This window comes from Saccopteryx bilineata, chromosome 12 (assembly GCF_036850765.1).
Source record: "Saccopteryx bilineata isolate mSacBil1 chromosome 12, mSacBil1_pri_phased_curated, whole genome shotgun sequence".
Lineage (NCBI taxonomy): Eukaryota > Metazoa > Chordata > Mammalia > Chiroptera > Emballonuridae > Saccopteryx > Saccopteryx bilineata.
In genome coordinates this window covers 20,071,024-20,096,146 of record NC_089501.1, presented here as the reverse complement: position 1 = coordinate 20,096,146, position 25,123 = coordinate 20,071,024, and the positions used below count along the sequence as shown (strand labels likewise).

The 25,123-nt window shown below is 37.9% G+C and overlaps 1 protein-coding gene and 1 pseudogene across 2 annotated transcripts in view; one reads left to right on the top strand and one right to left on the bottom strand.

Annotated features, from left to right (window-relative positions):
* Nucleotides 1–25,123, bottom strand: part of NKAIN2 (sodium/potassium transporting ATPase interacting 2) — a 1,024,603-nt gene that overhangs the window by 889,383 nt on the left and 110,097 nt on the right. The window lies entirely within an intron of this gene.
* On the top strand, nucleotides 5,259–7,451 carry LOC136316411 (keratin, type I cytoskeletal 18 pseudogene; annotated as a pseudogene).

Sequence of the window (25,123 nt, the reverse complement as noted above, 5' to 3'; positions counted from 1 at the left end):
TCTCAGACAAAACAGACATAGTTATTTTTAAAGTTTGTTTTCCTCTTGAAATCACCTAAGATTGCAACTGTACACAGAAATCATCCTTCTTCCTGAATTACTACTATCCTCACAGGTTGTTCCACGTGTTACTGTACACTCTTCTACTAAATTCTCTTGCATATGTGTATGTGTGTGTGTGTTTTTAGTGTTATCTATGTTTGACTACAGGTTAAGAAATACAGGGAGACTTATCTTATTCTTTTTTTTTTTTTTTTTTCATTTTTCTGAAGCTGTAAACAGGGAGAGACAGCCAGACAGACTCCCGCATGCGCCCGACCGGGATCCACCCGGCACGCCCACCAGGGGCAACGCTCTGCCCACCAGGGGGCGATGCTCTGCCCATCCTGGGCGTCGCCATATTGTGACCAGAGCCACTCTAGCGCCTGAGGCAGAGGCCACAGAGCTATCCCCAGCGCCCGGGCCATCTTTGCTCCAATGGAGCCTCGGCTGCGGGAGGGGAAGAGAGAGACAGAGAGGAAAGCGCGGCGGAGGGGTGGAGAAGCAAATGGGCGCTTCTCCTATGTGCCCTGGCCGGGAATCGAACCCGGGTCCTCCGCACACTAGGCCGACGCTCTACCGCTGAGCCAACCGGCCAGGGCTATCTTCTTCTTAATCTGTGTCCTTCCAAGTGTCTGCAGAGTAGTAGTCTTACAATAAATATTTCCTAATTGACTAAAGGTGGATGGGAAGTGTTACAAACACAAAGAAAAAAAATTCTCTCCTTAATTACTCTAGGGCATTGAATACACTAAATTATGTATCAAATACATGGCTTATAGTAAACAAAATATGACAGAAGCAATGTTTGCAGAATTTAAATTACAGATGTCAAAATTAAAAGTCATTTTTCACCTCACTAACTCTTAAGAATTTAAAGAATATTTTTCTTCAAGATATAATCTAGATTACAGGAGCAGAGATAGGTCTAATCACTGAGTATACAGTATAATGAAAAATTACTTTTTAAGCTTGTTTTCCTCTTGAAATCACTTAAGATTGCAACTGTACACAGAAATCATCCTCCTTCCTGAATTACTACTATCCTTACAGGTTGTTCCACATGTTACTGTAAATTAATTACTACACATTCTATCCCCCATTCTACCTTGAGAACTAAGAACAAAATTGAAGAATGCACATTAAATAATTATGTAATCTGAATAATATAAACCAAAATATACTCTGGATAAATCTAAACTTAAAACGTTATGAATAAAATAATTATATAAATAATTTTGGCCAAAAGTTGACTTTTCTTTTTTCTTTTTGTATTTTTCTGAAGTTGGAAACGGGGAGGCAGTCAGACAGACTCCCTCACGTGCCCAACTGGGATCCACCCGGCATGCCCACCAGGAGGCGATGCTCTGCCCATCTGGGGCGTTGCTCTGTCTCAACCAGAGCCATTCTAGTGCCTGAGGCAGAGGCCTCAGAGCCCAAGCCAACTTTGCTCCAATGGAGCTTTAGCTGCGGGAGGGGAAGAGAGAGACAGAGAGGAAGGAGAGGGGGAGGGGTGGAGAAGCAAATGGGCGCTTCTCCTGTGTGCCCTGGCCAGGAATCGAACCCGGGACTCCTGCACACCAGGCCGATGCTCTACCACTGAGCCAACCAGCCAGGGCCTCAAAAGTTGACTTTTCTAAAGTATCCTATCACTGAGAATTTTTTCTTAATTAGTAAAATTATTTCAATTTGCATTTTATTTTAAAATATGAGATGGTCCTTGGAAAATAATTTACTATGTTGACTGTCACCATTATCCAGACTCATGACAATTACTTCACTTTCATTTGAATTTTGGAGAGTTTGTACATAGATGTTGGCTGTACTGAATGAAGCTGTTGAGGTTTAAGATTCATATACATAGTAGATTTTAAATATATAATACAATTTCCCACCATCATTTGTTTAAGTGACAAAGATCTATACAATGCGTGCTCTACCTGCTACAATGAGGGACATACACATCTTTCACTATGCCAAATAGGAAGTTTATTTGATCTGCAATATAATTTAAGTAACAGCAGTGAACATAAATACTTTATAATGAATTTCTTTTTTTAGGCTGTCTATAATCAAAGTGTCTCAGAACTCTTACTTGAACACATAGCAAATAGTTGAAATTTTCTTCCTTTAACTTGACCTGAGATAATGCATGAAGCAGACTCAAAAAAGATACAAAATAGAGGCCTTTCATTTCTAATTTCTGTATAAAATGCCAGAGCTGGAATGACAACAGGGGACCACATATCAATCTTCTTTATCCTCTGCGAGAGAAGGGAAGCTCAGAGGGACTTCCCAGCACACCCATTCAAAAAACCATGGTAACAAATCACATCTGACCCATTCTGGATCGTTTTTCACTCTAGAATATTAATTGTTCAATCATTCATTTTCCAGCATTTTTGCTGAAGTATAAAACACAGTTCAATGAATTACCACAAAGTGAACAGGCAACCAACTTCTTGATCAGAATATATAACATTGCAGTAAATCAGAATCATATCTTCATGTTCCTTTTTAGTCAATACCCTCTCTTTTATCTTCCAAAGAAACTATTACCCTAATTCTAACAGTGTGGTTTCTACTGTTTTACACTTTTATACCGATAGGATCATACAGTATAGGCTTTTTTAAATTTCTGAATTGTTTGTTTTTGAAAGTCATCCAAATCATTGCGTATCTGTAGTTTATACATTTCCTTTTTGTATGAAATTCTGTTGTATAAATACACTACAATATCTTTATCCATTATAATATTGATAGACATTTGGACTTTATTCCCATTTTTCAGCTATAGAAACAATGTTGCTATGGACATCTTTGTCCGTGTCTCTTAGCATACATTTTAAAGCATTTATAGAGAAAATATGATTGGAAATGAAATTACTGGGTCATACAGTCGACTATGTTCTACTGTAATAAACATTGCCAAACTATTTTACACATTGGTTGTACCAATTCACTTTCCCACCATTAGTATTTAAGAGTATATTCTTGTATCTTTAAAGAAGCATTTATTGCATATCTACTACATTCCAGAAACCACTGTAATGTCTGAGTTCGTATATATGACTGAGGGACAGAATCCTTCCTTGAAGACTTTTAGTCAAATAAAGCTAACAGATTTATTTTTAAAATGCAAAAAAAGTCAATCTAAAGACAATATAAAATATCTGTGCAATCTTAATCTCGCTTTTTCCTTCATGACATGCATGTGATCAGCATTCATCCTCATTGTAAATGACTATATAAGAGACATCAAAAATAGTAAGAAGTGAGTGTTAAACCTAGCTGCACACAGAATTCAGAAAATTATCATAAAAGTAACAATACTGAGATTGGCCTTTTTTATGTTTTTTAATTTTTCATTTCTTTTTTTTTTAGCAAGAAAGTGAGCAAAAGAGTGAATAAGAGGGATATACAGACAGAAAAGGAGAGAGATGAGAAGCATCAATTCTTCATTCTGGCATCTTAGCTATTCATTGATTGCTTTTTCATATGTGCCTTGACTAGGGGGCTCCAGCTGAGCCATGACCCATTGCTCAATCCAGCAACCTTGGTTCAAGACAGCAACCTTGGGCTTCAAGCCAGCGACCATGGGGTAACCCCAGGCTCAAGCTCAAGGTGGGTGAATCCATGCTCAATGCGGGGACCTTGGAGTCTAGAACTTGGGTCCTCAGATCCCATGCCAACATTCAAGCTACTGTACCATTGCCTAGTCAGGCTGAGACTGGCCATTAAAGGTGGTTTTCTGCCAGGGATACCAAGGAGGAAATAAGCTTCCTAGGAGAGGAAATTTTGTGAGTGAAATCATCAAAGAATTTATGAGTATGTTATTTAGAAAATTGGGATGGGGTGGGAAGGAGGATCAAGTGTAGATCATAAACAATAAGAATGAACTGTTCCATAATTAAAGGTAAAACCACAGAGTGTCTTAAGTGTTCTACTAAGGATTTTGGATTTTATTTCATAAACAATAAGAAATCATCAAAGAGCTTTTAGCAAAGGAGTAAAATTATCATTCTTGAATTTCAGAAAACTCATTATGATTTCCAAGGATGGATTAGAGGGACATAGTATTAAAAGCCCAACATTATTTACAGATCTACTATAATAGTCAAAGAGCAAGATGATGATGATGATGACTTATACTGCAATCCTCTGCAATCTTTGCAGACAACAAGAAAGAAAAAGAGTAAACATGATGTCAACACGATGAGACAGAATCAACAAGATGTGCCATGGATTAGATGTGCATATGAGAAATAAAGAAGTATTCAGAACCTTTTATTTTGTTAAGTACGTGAAGATTGATACTACTTGTCAAGATGAAGTAGATCATCAGATAGGAATATTTAGAAGAAAAAATATTTCCATTTTGGAGCAATCTAGAGGTAATACTACAGCTTTTATATAGCTATGCACTGTGTCAGAAATCACAAGTTTTTTCAATACCAACCATCACTTTTTTGTTGTTGTTATGGAATGTACAAAGTTTTAGCTGGGTTCATTGGCTTGGAATTAAAGATTACACTTCCCAGCCTTCCTTGCAGGTAGGTGTGGCCATATGATTAAGTTCTCAACACGGGGTTTTGGACAGAAGTTACTCTGCAAGTTACAGGTCATGGTCTTTCTTGGTAACAACGGTTGGGCTTCTAATTCCTCTCCCCCTCTCACTGGCTGAAAAGAGAATTGTTTATTATATATTTACTGTAGATTGTTTTAGAATTTTACTCTAGAAAAAAAGTATCTGTCTTGCTAAACCATGTTCTGTTTGGGTTTTTAAAAATAATTTAAATAATATCCTAATGTGCTTGCTTCAGCAACATACTAAATGACTTCCTAACAAGCAGAAGCTAGAGATGGAGATATCTCAAATAGTTCAGGGGCCCAGGGGCAACATTATTGTTTCTATTCTCATGGAACTAGGGGTGATTCCTTATATTGAAATACATAATAAGCATATCTACAAAATATATTTGCTATTCTTGGAGAAAGTTTCACTGACTAACATGAAGCTTTCTGATTATCTCAAAAAGATTTGGAATTCCTAGAGACAAAAAGAATGTTTCTATGAAAAAAAATCATGAAATAATGTTTAGGGACCTCAGACTACAAAGAACTTACTGACTAAAATAAGAAGAGTTTTTATCACTTCCAAATAATCATTCCAAGTTAGAGAGTCAATGTTGGTAGAGGCAGCTGAGTCCCATGAAAGCATGGAGGTAGGAACTGTAGGTCCCTTCCATTGTCATCTTCTCCACGGTCAAACTGGTTGCCTCTGAATCTAGCCGGAAGAAAGGGGAAGGGAAAAAAGGAATGTATCCACTGTCATATAGCATAAACCCAGCGGTGTTACATATCACTTTTGTTCTATTTCATTACTGGAGAACTTAATTGTATTGTCACATTTTAACTGCAAAAATGCTGCAAGTCTTGCCTTGTGTCCAGGAAGAATAGACTGGATTCTTCCATATTAGGATAAATGAGAGATCAAAGAGAAGGGGGAGGAAATGAACACCAAAAATGAATTTGGGTCAAAACAAACATTTTAAGTAACAAGGTAATAACAGATCGGAGATCGGATAGCATGTCCAAAGGTTGGCTGGAGATAAACTGGTGGTCAGGAAAACTTTTTGATGGCCACTATTTTAATTAAGATAAGCATTTTCATAGCCTGAAGAAAAGCAATGTCCTTGAAAATAAAGATGAGGATTAAAATGTGAACAATATCTTTAAAGAGAATGTAAAAAGAGTGTTGATGCAGGAGAGGGGGAAAGGGAGGTGGTGAAGTTTCCCCAAGGCTTGAACTTAAAAAACCAAGTACAAAACACTCAGCAGAAATTAGGGGAAGGGAAGAGAGAGCCAGGTTTAAGACAGGCTGTATAAAGATAATTGTGGATCATTTAAATAGAACTGTTCCTAAGAGTGTTGTAAATATATTCCTGGATATCCATAAAGGAGTGAGTATTTCACACAGCTGTGGCTACAACCATGAGCAGAATAGAGCAGGAAGTAAAGAGAAGAAAAAAAAAAAGAATCAGTGAACAAAACTAAGAAATCAGTTGGAAGTTTTTAGGAGAATAAGAAATGCCACGAATAGAAAAAAGTCCACTGACTGCTGCTAGAACCTGACTCTCAGAATCTCACCTTCCTTCCTGAACAACATGAGCTTAGCACCCGCTCCAGCTTCTCCACAAACCACCAGACCCTGGGCCCAGCTGGCCTGCAGAACAACCAGCATCTGTGCAGGTGCTAGGGACCCAAGCTCCAGAGCTCCATGCCCCAGTCCATCAGTGTGCAGGGCATCCAGGGGCCTGGCTGCAGTGATGGCTGGGGCACTGGGGAGCACAGGGGCATCCAGAGTGGGAAGGAGACTATGCAATGCTTGAATGACCTCCTGGCCTCCTACTTGGAGATTGTGAGAAGCCTGGAGGCCGATAATCAAAGACTGGACACCAAAATCATAGAACAAACACCTGGAAGAGAGGGGACCCCAGGTCAATGACTGGGGACATTATTTCAAGACCATTGAGAACTTGAGGGCTCAGATCTTTGCAAGTGGCATGGACAATGCCCGCATCATTCTGCAGATTCACAGTGCCTGTCTTGCTGCTGCTGACCTTACTGTCAAGTAAAAGACGAAGCTGGGCGTGCACTAAGCGGTGGAGCATGACATCAATGGGCTCCAAAGGGACACTGATGACATGAATCTCATGCAGGTACAGCTGGAGACAGAGGTAAAAAAGGAGCTGCTCTTCATAGAGGAGTAACACAAAGAGGAAGAAAATGGTCTACAGAACCAGATTGCCAACTCTGGGTTGACTATGGGCTTAGATGCTCCCAAATTTCAGGACCTCAGCGAGATCACAGTGGACATCGAGGCCCAGTACCATGAGCTGCCTCGGAAGAACCAAGAGGATCTAGACAAGTACTGGTCCCAGCAGACTGAAAAGAGCACCATGTGGTCCCCTTGCAGACCGCTGAGATGGGAGCTGCTGAGATGATACTTACAGCTGAGACATAAGGTTTAGTCCTTAGAGAACAGCCTGGACTCCCAAAGAAATCTGAAGGCCAGTTTGGAGAACAGCCTGAGGGAAGTGGAGACACGCTATGCCATGCAGATGGAGCAACTCACGGGGATCCTGCTGCCCCTGGAGTCAGAGGTGGTCCAGACTTGAGCAGAGGGGAACTGCCAAGCCCAAGAGTACAAGGCCTTGCTGAACATCAAGGTCAATTTGGAGGCTGAGATCAGCACCTACCTCCGCCAGCTGGAGGAATGGGAGGACTACAGTCTTGGTGAAGCCCTGGGCAACAGCAACTCCATCCGCAAGACCACCACCTACAGGACTGTGACTGTGGACAGCAAAGTGATGTCTGAGGTCAACAACACCAAAGTTCTGAGGCATTAAAGGCAGCCGAAGCAGGGCCCCCTTGAGGGGACAGGAGGCCAATAAAAAGTTCAGGGGTCATTAAAAAATAGAAAGAAAAGAAAGAAGTTCATTATATGTGTCCACTGAATCCTCATTAATGCAGTCAGAAAAATGACTTCAGAACTATTTCATATGCAAACCCAACCAAAACAACAAACACAAATTTAGATTTTAGCTTAATGATTTTTTTTTAATTTACAGAAAAAACAAACAAACTTGCAGCATACTATATAACAAAACAGGGAGGTTGTGTGGCTTGGACAAGAATGTTTCACACTGCTCTGAAAAGAACCCAAATCCCCTTCAAAATCAGTCAGAGTCTATTCATAAGCAGGTTTGAACAGATACCCAGGAGGCAAGTGCAAATTGAAAACAGTTCTAGTCAAATCCACTTTGCTGTGTAGCTTTTGAAAGCTTTTAAAATATTGCTAGTGTTTCTGGATCTAGTGTCTTTTAATTTGGGTCTTGATCCTGAGCTACTATTCTTCAATACAGATTATTTATAACAGAGTGTTTATATCCAAAATTTGTGTTATCCAACCACCTTATTTCTTCTGCAGTGCAAACACTTTACTATTAAAAAATATACACTATACTTATACTTATAAGGAAAGTTAATACTTTAAATAAACACACTCATTGTAGCACTTATAATAAAAATTATGGTCATATAGACAAGTAATTAGAAAGTCAGAAAATTCCATACTTAAAGAAACACACTTTAATATATTCTCTTCATAGATATATTTTCTTATAGCTTTAGTTATACTTTTTCAATTATAAAATAATAATTATAATATTTTGCTTATCAACCAAACCTAATTATAAGACTTATTCACATACATACAAAGACATATACATTAGTTTTATACAGATATATGCATATATAAAATGGTCTTCATGTATAACACATTATCTCCTATAGTTTCATTTTTTGGAAATATGTACAAAGATCAAAAGCATTTCCTTTATTTTGTAATTTTACAAAAGAAACCATTCTTAGAGAAAGTAAAGAAGATACCATGAAATTATATATATTATAGTTAAAATTTAGAGGAAGATGGATCCTTTAGACATCATTAAGTCTAATCTATGCATTCAAGAGATGAAAAAATAGAGACACAAACCTTAACTAAATGGTCCAAGCCTACTTAAGCCCATTTCTATTCTCTTTCTACTATATACTAAATCTCCATTACAGGAGGAAAAAAAGTCCTTGGGAAATATCAATAAATGAATTCTTCAGAAAATTACATTTCTTAGAATAACATCATTTTATAAATCTGTCACTCTTTATAATTATAAATCTCTAATCCCTACCATAAAATCTATGAGATGTGATAACAGAAAGATTATTGCTTTTTCATAGGTCAGAAAACAGGCTCAGAATGGTTCAGTGATTGACTTAAAGTCACAGAAGTAGTGAAGTTAGAATTCTTGCTGAATTCTACACACATATATACAAAATTAAATACAATATAGCTATTTATACCACCGAACTGTGGAAGCAACATCAGGGCAGAGAGCAAAGACTTAACAATACTGCCTCCCTGATGACATTTCCCAGGATAAGTTTAGCACACTTTCCAACTGATCTCACAGGCGCTGCCTTCATCAACACCACAGTCTAATAAATCATTGGCAACTATCATTTTTCATTTCAATTGTAAATTAATAGAAAGGTGCTTGATAAGAAAATGTTAAACTCTCAAAACTGCAGTCAATCTTAAGCATTTATATATTTAAAACTACTAAAACAAGGTTCACAATTTAAAAGATCCTTGATATTAAAAAACCAATGCATTACCTGCTTTAGCAAATATTTATTAAATTTTTCTGGTATGGTCAGATTTTGACAGATATGTCTATCTGCCATAAATGGACATTAAAGCTTTCTTTAAAGACAAGTAATATGATGAATACCAAAAAAACCCAAAAATAACACTTATTTTCTACAAAGCAAGCAAGTAGCATCTTCAGAATCATTTAGGAAAAACAATTTTCAAAGCTTATAGTGAAAAGTTACAGTTGTCAACTCTAATATAAACCAAAACATCCATCATCTTTATTTGTCATAATTATCTACTTGGTTTATTTTTCCCAGAACCACAATTAAGTTGACAAATTTAATAAGTTGTTTCCTCAAAGTAAAAATGGCAGCTAACATTAACATGGCTATTTATATGTATGATGTCAGTAAGCTCCATCAAGAACTCTTTGACACCATGAATTACTCTTATAGACCCCTATTAACAGAAGAGGAAAATGAAATAAGAAGGCATTAACCTTGACTGGATCACCCAAGAGGGAAGACCCTCAAGGAGTCCGACTCTGGAGCCCACATATCAAGCCATACTTTCTCACCAGTCTAGACACTACCTACAGAAAGAAGCAAAGAATAACCGTAGGGAAAAACCCAATGTAGTACAAAACATAATTATTTAATGTTTAGTCAGAAGTGGATGGTAAATGAGCTGGGCTCTAATTGTAGCCAAGTAAACATATTCAATATTAAAAACTAAAGTATTAGAAGTAAATCATGGTTTCTATTTCAATAAAGTAAAAAGTGACCAATTCAGTAAAATATTATTTTTCTAATTATCACCTAAGTACTGTTTATATCAATACATACTTTGAGAATGAGGAAATAATTTAAAACCAATACTGAAAAAACATAGATTGGGTTCCTATGCACTGTAATGCATGAATATTGAGAAAAATGAGTCCCATCAATCCTAGACATAGTCAGACACTACTTATTATGACAGTAGCACATTATTCTAAATCTGGGTTGCTCTTCCCCTACTCCTAAACTGATCAAAAGCTATATATGGGATATGCTAGGACTGGGCACCCAGTAAGAAAAAGATAGAAAAAAATTATAAGAAATTTACAATATTAACCTAGCAGTTTACTATCTATGGGGCTTTTACAGCTGCACAGAGTTCTACAGAAATCAATATGAACCAAGAAGTTATTAAAGCCTAACAGAACTGCCATATGTAAAACACAATTTACAACACACACAGAAGACAGAGTCCAGGTAAGGATTTATTTTCAGAGCCTGCCTATAAGCTCTCCATTTCTCATTCCCATAGATATTTTTTCTTAGAATCTACATAGCATGAATTTAAAATAAAATAATACTCAAGAGCTGAGAGGTTTGGGAACTTAAGTATTTAAGTTGCTGATCAACTATGAATATTTAAATTCTTCAAATACGCAACTTCTTGAGAAATCAAAGAGAATTAAGTTGCTGGACATGGTGATTCTGGTTTTTTTAAAATAGAAAACATTTAGACAGATGTCTCTGTAATGAAGAGTGAAGGTCAGAACCCCAAGAAATGTAAAGGGCAGGGCATAATAATAATCACACATCTTGACACAAAAGCACTCAATAATTTATAAACTACTAAAATTAATCAAATTAGGCAATTTTAGAACAAACCAATGGAATAATGACCACAAAATGACAATACTAGAATTTGAGTTCTCATGTGCTACATGCTATGTAGTTTTTCCTATAGTAGGAAGACACACCACAACTTATAAAATAAAAATTTCCTCTCTTATTAGATATGTCCAGCAGTTATCTTCCTGCTTCCATCTAACAGACCAATCAAGCAGAAGGGAGAGACCTGAACAGTGAAAGACACAGAATTATATATATCATCTGAGAAGTGAAATACAGGAGTCTCTGGTTTATAAATGAGACAGTTCTTAAGATGAATTTGCACATATGTTGGAACATGTACATTTACTTTTCAAATGCAACTTAGATGTCTGCCTTAAGATAGTATTTATTTTTACCTTTCTGTGCATATAAATACTTAAACATTTTCAAATATAACCTTAAACAATTTGGATGATGCAGAAGATAATGAACTTGTTGGAGAGGATGAGACTGGTGGTAAGAGTGGCAGGGATTTGATTCTGCCGTTGGAGTCAGTTTCTTGAAGTAGGCATCAAGGGAAGTTTGCAGATTTTCTTTTTCTCATCATAAATGGCCCTGTAGCATCTCAGGCCTTCAGTATCTGTATGGTAAACTTTGGTGAACCACTCTGTATCTGGATCTCACCCCTCTAACTTTGTAATTCTTCCTTCAGTGAGATGAAAAGTATCAGCTAAGTCATTTGTAGAAAACTTTTTCAATTCTGGAGTTTCTTTTTCTTTTTCTTTTTCTTTTTTTTTGTATTTTTCTGAAGCTGGAAATGGGGAGGCAGTCAGACAGACTCCTGCATGCTCCTGACCAGGATCCACCCAGCATGCCCACCAGGGGGCAATGCTCTGCCCATCCGGGGCATCACTCTGTCGCGACCAGAACCACTCTAGCGCCTGCGGCAGAGGCCAAGGAGCCATCCCCAGTGCCCGTGCCATTTTTGCTCCAATGGAGCCTTGGCTGCGGGAGGGGAAGAGAGAGATAGAGAGGAAGAAGAGGGGGAGGGGAGGAGAAGTAGATGGGTGCCTCTCCTGTGTGCCCTGGCCAGGAATCGAACCCGGGACTTCCGCATGCCAGGCCGACGCTCTACCACTGAGCCAACCGGCAAGGGCCAATTCTGGAGTTTCTATGTCCCTGTTTTCTCCCCTAAATGCTATCATCTGCTGCTCTAGTTCCAAAAGTCTTCATTGGCAAGTTCTTTGTCATGGGAGTCAAGTAACTCTATGTTATCATTTTCACTGATGTCCATCTGCAGTTGATTACCAATAACCCTTACGGTGCTTCGTTCATAAATATGAGTTGTACGTAAGTCAGAGGTTTGTAACTCGAGGACTAACTGTAAATATTTTCAGGCTATAGACTTTATATATTTGAAGAATTTTCTACAGAAAGGCTAACTATATTCAGCATTTAGCATAATGCTTTACATGTTATAGGTATCATTAAATATTGACTCTATGACTGAGAGGATGAATCAATTAATATACAAATCATTTGCTTACTATTTCCAGAGCCAAAATATTACTCTAGAATCCAGAATTAAGTACATTATAAAAAGGCAAAGTTCTGCTCTAATGTGTGAAAAAAGTTATAAATTATAGCTGTTCAGCAATAGAACAGGCTGTCTCTAAAGGTAGAGTATGCCCCAAAGCTATGCCCACTCTCCTTGGCTGTTACAGAAGGGAGCACTCCACAGATGGTCATTCAGTGTGGCTTACTTTTAAAAAATACTTAAGATACTGTGATTTCCTCTTTGTTCTGAGTTTCTTGGTAGTGTGCTCTTTTTTCTCATTTATGCTAATAATTTCTGGTGCCTTCCTTCTGCCTTGAAAATCCATTCTTATCTCCATCTTCAGTATGAGCAAGTACTATTACAAGAGAACAAATATTCAGCTGCTCATTCATCATCCCTGCTTCACCACACAGTCACACTCCAGGTGGTAGGGAGCGGAAGTGGAGAAGAAGCAAAGTGCTCTTGCCTTGTGCACTGTTGGTGGGAATGCCGACTGGTGTAGCTACTGTGGAAAGCAGTTAGGAGTTACCTCAGAAAAGTAAAAATTAAACTGCCTTACTACCCAGCAATTTCACCTCTGGGAATAGACCCAAGACTAATTTGAAAGAACATATGCACCTCTATGTTCATTACAGCATTGTTTATAATAGCCAAGATTTGGAAGCAGACGAATGGATAAAAAAAGTCATGGTACATTTACACAATAGAACACTACTCAGCCATAAAAAGAAGGAAATATTACCCTTTGCAACAGCATGGACAGACCTGAAGAGTATTAAGCTAAGTAAAATAAGCCAGTCAGAGAAACATATGTCATATGATTTCACTTAAATGTGGAATCTAATGAACAAAATAAACTAAGAAAACTGAAACAGACTCATACATACAGAAAACAGACTGACAGCTGTCAGAGACTTAGGGGATAAGGTGAAAAAGGTGAAAGAATTAAGCAAAGAAAAGAAATATAGACACGGACAACAGTGTGGGGATGGCAGGAGGGAAAGGAGGCGGCGGAGGGTAGAGGGGGGTAGATGGTGATGGAGGGAGCCTTAACCTAGGTGGTGAACAATAAACAAAAAGGAACCAAAGTGCTCTTCTATTACTAACCCATCCATACGTACATATATTTTTTCTTTTCTGGTTTGTTTCACAATGATATTGGCACATTTATTTTTATGACTTCAAAAGATGATTCTAGTAATGATACAGATGTGGTTAATTTTCTGCTTTTGTTCATTAAAGTCATTTTGATGTGGGGGCTAATAAAGTTAAATAATATGGTCTTAGCTGAATCTGCTGCAATTAAATAGATGGAGCCAAAATGTGAATGTGGGTATTATGTGAAGATTTAAGGAATCCAATTGTTCTTCCTTATTCTTGGTTGGCATGTAGTGGAGCAAACAATGATGATCTGCATTGGATGGTTGAGGTGAGAGGGAGAATGAGGAAACCTCAGTGTCAGATCTGACATTACATCCCACCTAAGACAGGGAATGGTGGCAGCTATTTGTCCTCTCCCGCATCTTAAGTTTTTGTGCATTTAAAATGAATAACAATGGAGCCCTGGCCAGATAGCTCAGTTGGTAGGACATCATCCCAAAGCACAGAGGTTGCCGGTTCAATCCCTGTTCAGGGCTCATACAGAAGCAGATCAATATTCCTGTCTCTCTCTCTCTCTCTCTTTCTCTCTCTCTCTCCCCCTCTCCTTTCCTTTCTCTGTAAAATCGATGCAATAAACATTTTAAAAAATGAATGATAATGGAAACGTTGTGTTCATAACATTATACACAAATATCTAGTAGATCTGGCTTTAAGTATGGGTTTAAAGCCCATGAGTAGTTAAGAGGTATGTACCCCAAATCAGCCCAAGTTAAAACCATTGCTATAAAGTAGGAATTATAAAGCAGAATTTATTACCACCATTCTCAAAATAAAGTACTTATTTTGTCACATTGTTATTGCTACTGACTTCATGTACTTGTTTTTAAACTGCTTTGCAAGGCAAAACCACACGCTCTAGAAATGTATAAAATCTGTGTCCCACAAAAACAGCCCTTAGCCTGACCAGGCGGTGGTGCAGTGGATAGCGCGTCGGACTGGGATGAGGAGGACCCAGGTTCAAGACCCCGAGGTCACCAGCTTGAGCGCGGGCTCAAAACAAAGCTCACCAGCTTGGACCCAAGGTCACTGGCTCGAGGAAGGGGTTACTCGGTCTGCTGAAAGCCCATGGTCAAGGCACATATGAGATAGCAATCAATGAACAACTAAGGTGTCGCAATGAAAAAACTAATGATTGATGCTTCTCATCTCTCCGTTCCTGTCTGTCTGTCCCTATCTATCCCTCTCTCTGACTCTCTCTCTCTCTGTCTCTGTAAAAAAAGCAAACAGCCCTTATGTAAATTTTATCTCCCATTGATTTTGCCTTACCATCATGTGGATTACAAAGTCAAGTCACACAAAGAAATCAATAACTGAAAATTAAGAAAGCACTGTTCATACAAAGGCCTTACTACTTTTTTGCATATCTGTTCTGTTTTATTTTCCACATTACATAATGCTACAGGTTGAAAAAATATATAACCTAATAAATAAAAGTAAATCTTCTTCTGCCATTTTAAGGAGCAAAAATATTAAATCCAGGCCAAATCTTCATTTTACCCCAGATGCTCTGCAAGTTTCTTATCAACACAATGGCTCAAGAAGGTATTATCCTGTGGCTGCCATTGAAATGAATGGTACTACAGCATCCGGTTATGAAAGGGCACTTGATAACTTGACAGGTGAGAAAGTATTAAATTGTGAATGTGAAATGCTATGGCATTATGAGACTACATACTTTAAACAACTCTGGAATCCACTCAAACTATGTATCTCTCCAGGAGATAAAATACCATGTAGGTATCAATGTTTAAGTGTTTTCAGGGGCTTTGAAAACACAACACCTGCAGTCATTCAGACATGATCTTTGTCTTTGCAAAAGTATACAAAAGTATCCATTCCCAACAGCATTGTCTATGAAGATATCATACTTGTTAAACCATAATTAATTTTTTTGGAGCTTTGTATAAAAGAGACAATATGGGTAATATTAGATGTACATCTAGAAAACACAAATTTCAAATGTTACTTGTAAGTCCAGGAGCCGCAGCTCTCATAGCTGCCTGCCACATGCAGGTTCCCACTGAATTCAGATAGATCATAATAAAACTGTGGAGCCAAGACTGGTGGGCCATACTTTATTCTAGCTGGCACCAGCAAGCAAGTAAAACAAACACACGGGCACCAAAACCTACTCACATGTTCTCCAGTTCCACAACCAGCAGAATCTTTTCGGTTGTTCCTAGAATCAAAGGCCCCCAACTCTGTTCTCCTTCAGCTCCCCGCCATCTTGCTACCTGCCTCCTCTGCAACCAGGTGGCCCCTCTCCCAAAATGGCCTCCTAGCTCCTCTCTTCTTCCTTCTTCTTAAAACTTTTTGGAGCAAAAATCCCTCCTCCAGCACACACTAGCATAACCAAGCCCCTTTCCAAGCATGAAGGTAATTAATATTATCACCTGGGCAACACAACCACGTGGTCAGCAGCCATTTTTAACAATACGTAAAAGTGAGCAAAACCAGAAAATACTAATTTTACAAACTCATTTGTCCAATATTATTCAATTAACGTTAATAATGAATAAGAATGACTTTTCTTGCCCCCTATTAAATATGTTTTGTAAATATTGGGGAAACATAAAAATTAAGGAGGTCTAAATTTTTAGTAAATTTCACATCCACAGATAATCTGATTAAGAAAACTCATATATACTCTTATCAGTGGTTTACTGCAGAATGTTTAACCCTTGGATCTCTGAGAAGGAAAAATGAGCGTGTTTGTGCACATATGCATGACATATAAAATATATGAATGAGTTTTATGAAAGAGAGAATAACTGATTTAAGGAATTGATTTATACAATTGTGCTGGTTGGCGAATCTAAAATCTGCAAGGTAGCCTGACCAGGCGGTGGCACAGTGGATGGAGCGTCGGACTGGGATGCGGAAGGACCCAGGTTCGAGACCCCGAGGTCGCCAGCTTGAGCGCGGGCTCATCTGGCTTGAGCAAAGAGCTCACCAGCTTGGACCCAAGGTCGCTGGCTCCAGCAAGGGGTTACTTGGTCTGCTGAAGGCCCGCGGTCAAGGCACATGTGAGAACGCAATCAATGAACAACTAAGAAGTCGCAACGCGCAATGAGAAACTGATGATTGATGCTTCTCATCTCTCTCCGTTCCTGTCTGTCTGTCCCTGTCTATCTCTGCCTCTGTAAAAAATAAAAAATAAAAATAAAATCTGCAAGGTAGACCAGCAGGCTGAGGACCCAGGGTAGAATTGAGGCTGCAGTCTGAATTCAGTTTGTTGGCAGTATTCCTTATCCTTTCAAAAGGTCAATCTTTTTTCTGGTAAAAATTTCATCTGATTGTAGAAGCTTCCCTCACATTATGAATAATTTGTGTTAGTCAAACTATACTGATTTAAATATTAATTTAATATAAAAATAACTAATCAGAAACACCTACAATAACGTTTGACCAAATATCTGGGTACCATGGATTAATCTATTTGACATGTGAAATTAACCATGACAGTATCCAACCTGTGACTGCAATGGACAAGCAGGGTATTTTCATCATAAATGCTGGTTAATTTTTTTCTCTTACTTTAATGAATATTACAAAAGTGAAATGAAGAAAATCAATGTCAAAATGACATAAGCGATTTCTTGCCTGGATTGGCTAACAGTTTTAAAATACAAAAAGAATATTTTCTCAAAACCTGTGCTTTAAATAATTTAAAACCTAAAGCTATAGCACACTCTTAAGTATAATCTGCATTATTTACATATTCTCCAGGACTTTCTTAAATCTAGATAATTAGCAAAACAATAAACCAAATTCTAATTTGGAGTATTTGCTATCCTACAGCATAAATACACTTACTGTGGCCAATTTCAAGATACCAATATAATGTCACTTGAGCAAAGTTAGGAAAAGATGTGAAGTTACAGAATGCACTGATCCAATAAAAGAATTATTCTCAAGAGCACAGATAGTATGAAAAGGTAGTAGAATAATTAGCACACAAAAAGCTTTGAGAGAATCTTTGTTTTTAATAAGATTCCACTTCTGTGTACCTACACAAAAATTTGAAAACATTTATTCTCAAAGAAAATGCACTCCTACACTCACTGTAGCACTATTCACAGTGGCCAAGACATGGAAATAACCAAAATGCCCTTCAATAGATGACTGGATAAAGAAGATGTGGTACATGTATACCAAGGAATACTACTCAGCCATAAGAAAAAATGAAATTCTACCATGGATGAACCTTGAAAATATCACACTAAGAAAAATGAGTCACAAAGAAAAATTTAAGAACCATGTTTTCACTCATATGTGGGATATAAAACTGAAAGCAACAAGTGAACAAACAATAAAAACAAACTACTCATAAATACAGATAACAGGGTGGCGGCTCTCAGAGGGAAGGGAGTTTGCAGGGTAGCAAAGGGCAAAGTGGATCAGTTAATTATATGGCGACTTAAGATGATCTGACTTTGGGTGGTGGGGACACAATGCAACGTGAAGATCATATATCATACAAATGTACACTTAACTGATAAACCAATGTCACCTAGTAAATTTAATAAAAAGAAAGAAAAAGATAAGATTTTTATTTGTTAGTTTATGTAATTTAATTTCTATGATAGCTGTATTAACAAACAGCTCACAACCATTCCTACAAATCAAGCTTTTATGAACTGGTACAAATTGGCTCCAGCAAGTCACTTACAGCTTTAGCTTTCCCAATCATTGCTGGTGGATGAAATTTGAGAAAGAGAACTTAATTCACTTGGAATCAAAGATTCCCATTAATAAAATATAATGAACTCCTCCTGTAATGTGTTCAGCCTTATCAGTTATTAACACTCATAATGAACTTGCTTATCAGCTCCTTTCCTGAGGGCCGGCTTTGATGAACAGAGATGGTGAGGAGACACGTGAAGGGATATGAAAAAGAAAATACAAGTGGAAAAGGAAACAGACCTGCGAGGAGTCTCTTACAAATGTGAAAAGTGTCAAATTGGAAATTTAGGTTAGAATTGCCTTTTCACGTGTGATTAGACATTGCTGACATAAATGCCAATATTGAAAAATTTCAGTCGCTCAGTTTTACTATAAACTTGTAGATAGAATTCAAATATAGAGTTGTCGCCTAAAAGTACACATTCTATGAATAGTTTTGACTTCAAGGTCAAATTTGAGAAACTGTTCTTAGGATGTATACTATACATTTACTTAAAAAAACAAACAACTGTACTAGCCTACCGAGGATACAAGCATTATAGTCACAAACTAAGGCACAAATAAATTTGTCTAGTGTATTATATTTATGCTAAAGAAAAATAAAAAGGGATGAAATCCAAGCTCACTGCTTTCATTGAATTAATTTAAAATTTTTCCTGCTAAAAAATCTTGATTGAAAGTTTCAAAATTTGTTTTCTGAGAGTTTCTAAGAACCTGATAAAAATAACAGACTTGAAAGTAAAAGTAAAAGTTCCATATATACTAATTTATGAAAGTGCTCCTCACACACATCAGGGTATTAGGCCTTCTTGTGTTCAGCAATTTCACAATTTAATAAAGGTTTAGAGAAGACTGATGAAAACATCAGCATCACATCTTAATTTTCGAGCCCTGAGATAGTTTCAATAATTTAAAGTCCAATAGGTAGGTAAGTGATAGATAGATAGATAGATAGATAGATAGATAGATAGATAGATAGATAGATAGATAGATGAGAGATAGATAGATAAAAGTGAATATTCACTCTAGATTAGAGCAATTTCACAAGTCCTATTACTTTAAGTAGGACATCTGAATAAATTTTAACTTCTCTTTCTCATTTCTTACTCATATTACAAAGTATGTCTACTTCATTTACCATTTCTGTGTGATCTCAGGATAAAGCAGACACAGGGTGGAGTGAAAGGCACGAGGCCTGAGCGAGTGTACATGGGTTTGAAACCTGGGTTTGAATCCTAGCTCTAACACTTCCTCCTGTGTGGCACTTGGAAAATCACCAAACTCTCTATGTATCAATTGTGTCTTCTGTAAACCTAGGATGATTATAACAGAAACTGCTTTGGAGATGTTCTGGAATGAAGGTTTGTGTCTCCCTTGCCAAATTCATATGTTGAAACCCTAACTCTGTTGTGGCGCTAGTTAGAGATGGGATCTCTAAGAATTAAGGGTAAATGAGGTCATATGTATGGGGCCTTCACCTGATAAGATTAATGCCCTTCTAAGAAGAGACACTATAGAATTCACTGTCTGTGGCTGGAGCGCAGAGCGCATTTCTAGCAGTTGTGGCTGGTGCAATGCTGTGAGAATACTCCAGCTCCCAGAACCCTCCTGGGCATACCCAGGAAGGGAGCTCATCTGCTATAAGGAAGTGACTTAGCGCCAACCACTCAGCCCCTGACCTTTTCAGCCATTGGCTTTGAGGAACACGCTGTAACACCCTATTGGCTGAACCCATGTATATAAGCTAGCTTACTTCCTGAATAAAGTGGATCTGCATCACTGAACTGGTTCCTGGAGTCGGGTCTTTGAGTCTCCGTCGTCCTCACCCCCGGCAGGACTTGTACACAACTGTCTCCGTGTGCGCACAAAGAAAAGGCCATGTGAGGATACAAGAATGCAAGCTAGGTAAAGAACGCTCACCAGAGACCAAGCTTGCTGGCCCTCTGGTCTCAGATTTCTAGCCTTTGGAACTGTGAGAAAATGAATGTCTGTTCTTTAAGTCACCCAGTCTGTGTTTTTCTTTTGTTATGGAAGCCAGACCAGCAAATAGATAGATATATTGTAAAGATAAATAATACACAGGGCAAAATAGGGGCACAGTTCTGAGTATGTGAAACAGAGTTTGTTCTTGTATTATTATTTATTAATTACTGTATCATTTTCCATACTCACACTGTAAGTCTGCTTTTGCTCTACCCTATATGTAAAAGCATTTAGAATAGTCACAGGCATATAGTAAATATTAAGTGTTCGCTAATACTATGTATCTTACAAAGTTTTCAGTATGGAGAGGGGGAAAAATTGTCATATTAATATTTCATGAAGATTAATCTAAAATGACATAAATATTTCAATATTAGAAAAGAAATATTTTTCTTCTCTTTTAGTAACTCAACCACTTATAAAAGAACAAAGAGTTTCCTGAATTATTTCCAGTATGGTCAGTTAAATTATGGCTGATTATTTCTGCATTAAAAAGTTGATTTTTGACACTATTAGTTTTCGTGTTTCATCATGTTTCATTGATTTTAAACAATTCCTATGACATAATGATTTTCAAATACCCTTGGCATGTTAGGAAGTTATGTTGAATGACTTAGGGAGCAATTTAACCTGTGTGAACATAAAAGGTTCCTCCAAACCCTAACTTCTGCAACAATATTTTCTCAAAATTAGCCATTGTGATTGACAATGAGCTATGCAGATTGGCCTGAATGGACAGGTGTTATAGTACTGGATTCAGTAGTTTCAGAAGCCTTGATTGGGATGTCTAAGAAACCTATAGGTTTCAACTCAAAAATAATGCAAACAAAAACACACATAACTTCTTTGATAAAGTCTTAATCTAAAGCACAGTAGTTAATATATTCTTTAACAGATATTTACAAGAAGAAATGTGCAAAGTCAATACAATACTAGTTAATACAAATTTGGGTTTCTTTTCTTTTCTTTTCTTTTTAAGTTTTATTTATTGATTTTTAGAGAGAGGAGAGAGAGAGAAAGGGGAGTAGGTGTTTCTCCCATGTGCCTTGACCAGGCAAGCCCAGGGCCTTGAACCGGCGACCTCACCGTTCCAGGTCGCTGCTTTATCCACTGTGCCACCACAGGTCAGGCTAGTTAATACAAATTTGAACTCAACACCAAAACAAAAACAAAACTACAACCTATTTGGAGTAAAGCGATTACATTTCAAACACAATTTAGGCTAAAAACCTGCTGATAACTCAAATAGGAAATGAACTCAGGATTAAGTGCTATGATTTACTAAAGAGTGCCATAAAATTACATTATCACATACATAAAAATTTCAAACTATGGAATCTATTATGTATTATAAAGCATATCTAAATTCCAATAATTAATTTTATATTTCATTAAATATTTTTTTTATTGATTTTAGAGTGAGGAGAAAGGCAGGGGTAGGAGCTGGAAGCATCAACTCATAGTTGTTTCCTCTATGTGCTTTGACCAGGCAAGCCCGAGGTTTCGAACCAACGACCTCAGCATTCTAGGTCAATGATCTACCCTGTGTGCCACCACAGGTCAGGCAATTCAAGAATATTTTTGACCAACAAAAAATATTTTTAATTGCAGAAGTAAAATGCCCTTTAATCAATTTTTATTTATTTATTTATTTTTACAGAGACAGAGAGAGAGTCAGAGACAGGGATAGACAGGGACAGACAGACAGGAACGGAGAGATGAGAAGCATCAATCACTAGTTTTTTATTGTGCATTGCGACACCTTAGTTGTTCATTGATTGCTTTCTCATGTGTCTTGACCGCGGGCCTTCAGCAGACCGAGTAACCCCTTGCTCGAACCAGCGACCTTGGGTCCAAGCTGGTGAGCTTTTGCTCAAACCAGATGAGCCCGCTCTCAAGCTGGCAACCTCAGGGTCTCGAACCTGGGTCCTCAGGATCCCATTCTGACGCTTTATCCACTGCGCCACTGCCTGGTCAGGCGCCCTTTAATCAATTTAATTCTTATAATTAAGAGGTAAAATATGGTATATTTACTAATCAAGAAAAGTACCTCCTTATATTTTATTGAAGTGTCATTGAGTTTGTTTGTTTTTAATTTATTGTGTTGACATGGTTTCAAGTGTCCTGCTCAATATACCATCTATACACAGCATCGTTCGTGGCCATGGGGGAACATGAAGCAGTGTCACTGAGCTTTAATGATTCCACACCATCCAGGAGGTAAGAAGCATGGTTAGTCTTATTAGTATCTAATTGACTATTACATAACTTAAGCTATAAACTTTAATCCAAAATACAGAATGAATTCAGTGAAAAAGGTAGGTCTGTCAAATGTTTGATGTTCTGTCACAAAAATATGACTCCTGGGAGAGATATATATGTGTGTGTGTACATATAAATATATATTATTTACTGCAATACATATTTAAGGAGACAGTGCTTATTACTGTAAACCAGTGTTATAAAACACTAAAGATAAAGATTAATTAATAATAGGTACTCCAACAGAGTCAGAAGGAGATTTTCAGTCCTGGCTGGTTAGCTCAGTAGGTTAAGAGCATCATCCCAAAATGACATGGTTGTGGGTTCAATCCCCGGTCAGAACACACACGGAAAGCAACCAAAATGTACGGCTAAGTGGAATAACAAATGAATGCTTCCCTTTCTCCTCTCTTCTCTCTCCCTCTCTCTCTATATCTCTGTAAAAACCAGTAAACATTAAACCCTGGCATATAGCTCTGTTGGTTGAAGCATTGTCCTGGAGCACAAAAGTTGCCATTTCAAATCTTTGGTCAGAACACACACAGGAGCAGCTCGATGTTTCTGTCTCTCTCCCTGCCTCTGGCAAAATAATAATAATAATAATAATAATAATAATAATAATAAAAGAAAGGATATTTTCCATACTATTTAAGGTTTTAAAAGTATACACATACCCCTTTTACTTAAATGTGTATTTAAAAATATGTCTAGAATATGGGACATATGTATATAAAATGCAAACATGACAATCTAGATAAAAGCTTAATCAACATTTGGCTGAATACATATACATTGTGAATAAAACAGTCACTGGACTAAGTGTAATAATATCCTCTGTAATTCACATGACTACCCATTAGCTGCAAGAAAGAGCTGAAGTTTAATAAGGGTTTTATATGACAGCAGAAAAAAGCTTAAACATGAAGTTATATTTATTATGAGCTCTTCACAGGGTGAAGTGAAACTTCTGCTTTAAAAGGACACATTGAATGCACTGTCTTCAAAACAAATGATGGCTCATGGAGCAAATATATATGATATTCTAAAGTATGTGAGAATTTAGACTAAAGAAATTCTCTTTTAATTAGGGAAAAATATGAAGTGCAGAACATTTTAAACATTTTTTTTATTTATTCATTTTAGAGAGGAGAGGGAGAGATAGAGAGAGAGAAAGGGGGGGGGGGAGCTGGAAGCATCAACTCCCATATGTGCCTTGACCAGGCAAGCCCAGGGTTTCGAACCAGCGACCTCAGCATTTCCAGGTGGACGCTTTATCCACTGCACCACCACAGGTCAGGAAGAAGTGCAGAACATTTTAAAGCATTTTAGAAATTATTTTCAAGGACATTATAAAAACCAAGCCAATGGCTGCGAGTGAATCTGTTAAATAGTTCAACCTTATAAACAGTGCTTTATCATTCCCACCCTGCCTCCCCTGCTTTCTCTTCACAACAGGCTGGAGAAATATTTAGAGCAGGTACAGCAGGAAGCAGATTCAGAAAAATAATTCATTGCTCATTTTCACACAGCTGGGAAGTGTCAGTATCCAACCAAATATCTAAGGTATCTGACTCACAAATAATTAGATACAGTTTGTTTTGTTTTTTTAATTAAGAGCTTTTCCAAATATATTCTTAAACTCCTCAAAGGCTATTTAAAAGGACCATGTTATTGGTCATGTTATTTTTCCTTTTTTTTTTTTTTTTTTTTTTTTTGACAGAGACAGAGGGATAGAGACAAACAGACAGGAGGGGAAATGAGAAGCATCAATTCTTTGTTGCAGATCTTTAGTCTCCTTAGTTGTTCACTGATTGCTTACTCATTTGTGCCTTGACCAGGGGGTTACAGCAGAGCAAGTGACCCCTTGCTCAAGCCAGCAACCTTGGGCTCAAGCCAGTGACTTTGGGCTTCCAGCCAGTGACCTTTGGGCTCAAGCCAGCAATGATGGGGTCACATCCATGATCCCATTTTCAAGCCAGAGACCCTGCACTCAAGATGGTGAGCCCACACTCAAGCTGGTGACCTTGGGGTTTCAAATCTGGGTCCTCCATGTCCCAGTCCGATGCTCTATCCACTGCACCACCACCTGGTCTGGCAGACATGTTATCTTTCATGGCAAACTTTTCTTTAAAAAGTCAGGTTCACGGCCCTGGCCGGTTGGCTCAGCGGTAGAGCATCGGCCTGGCGTGCTGGGGACCCGGGTTCGATTCCCGGACAGGGCACATAGGAGAAGCGCCCATTTGCTTCTCTACCCCCTCCTCTCCTTCCTCTCTGTCTCTCTCTTCCCCTCCTCCTTGGCCTCTGCCCCAGGCGCTAGAGTGGCTCTGGTCTCGGCAAAGCGACACCCCGGAGGGGCAGAGCATCGCCCCCTGGTGGGCAGAGCGTCGCCCCCTGGTGGGCATGCCGGGTGGATCCCGGTCGGGCGCATGCGGGAGTCTTTCTGACTGTCTCTCCCCATTTCCAGCTTCAGAAAAATACAAAAAAAAAGAGAAAAAAAAAAAGAAAAAGTCAGGTTCACTTGAGCCCAGATTTAATAATCACGCATTCCATTGTAATAAAATTATTTTTTATTTAAGATGCAACTATTGTACACATATCATCTGCCAA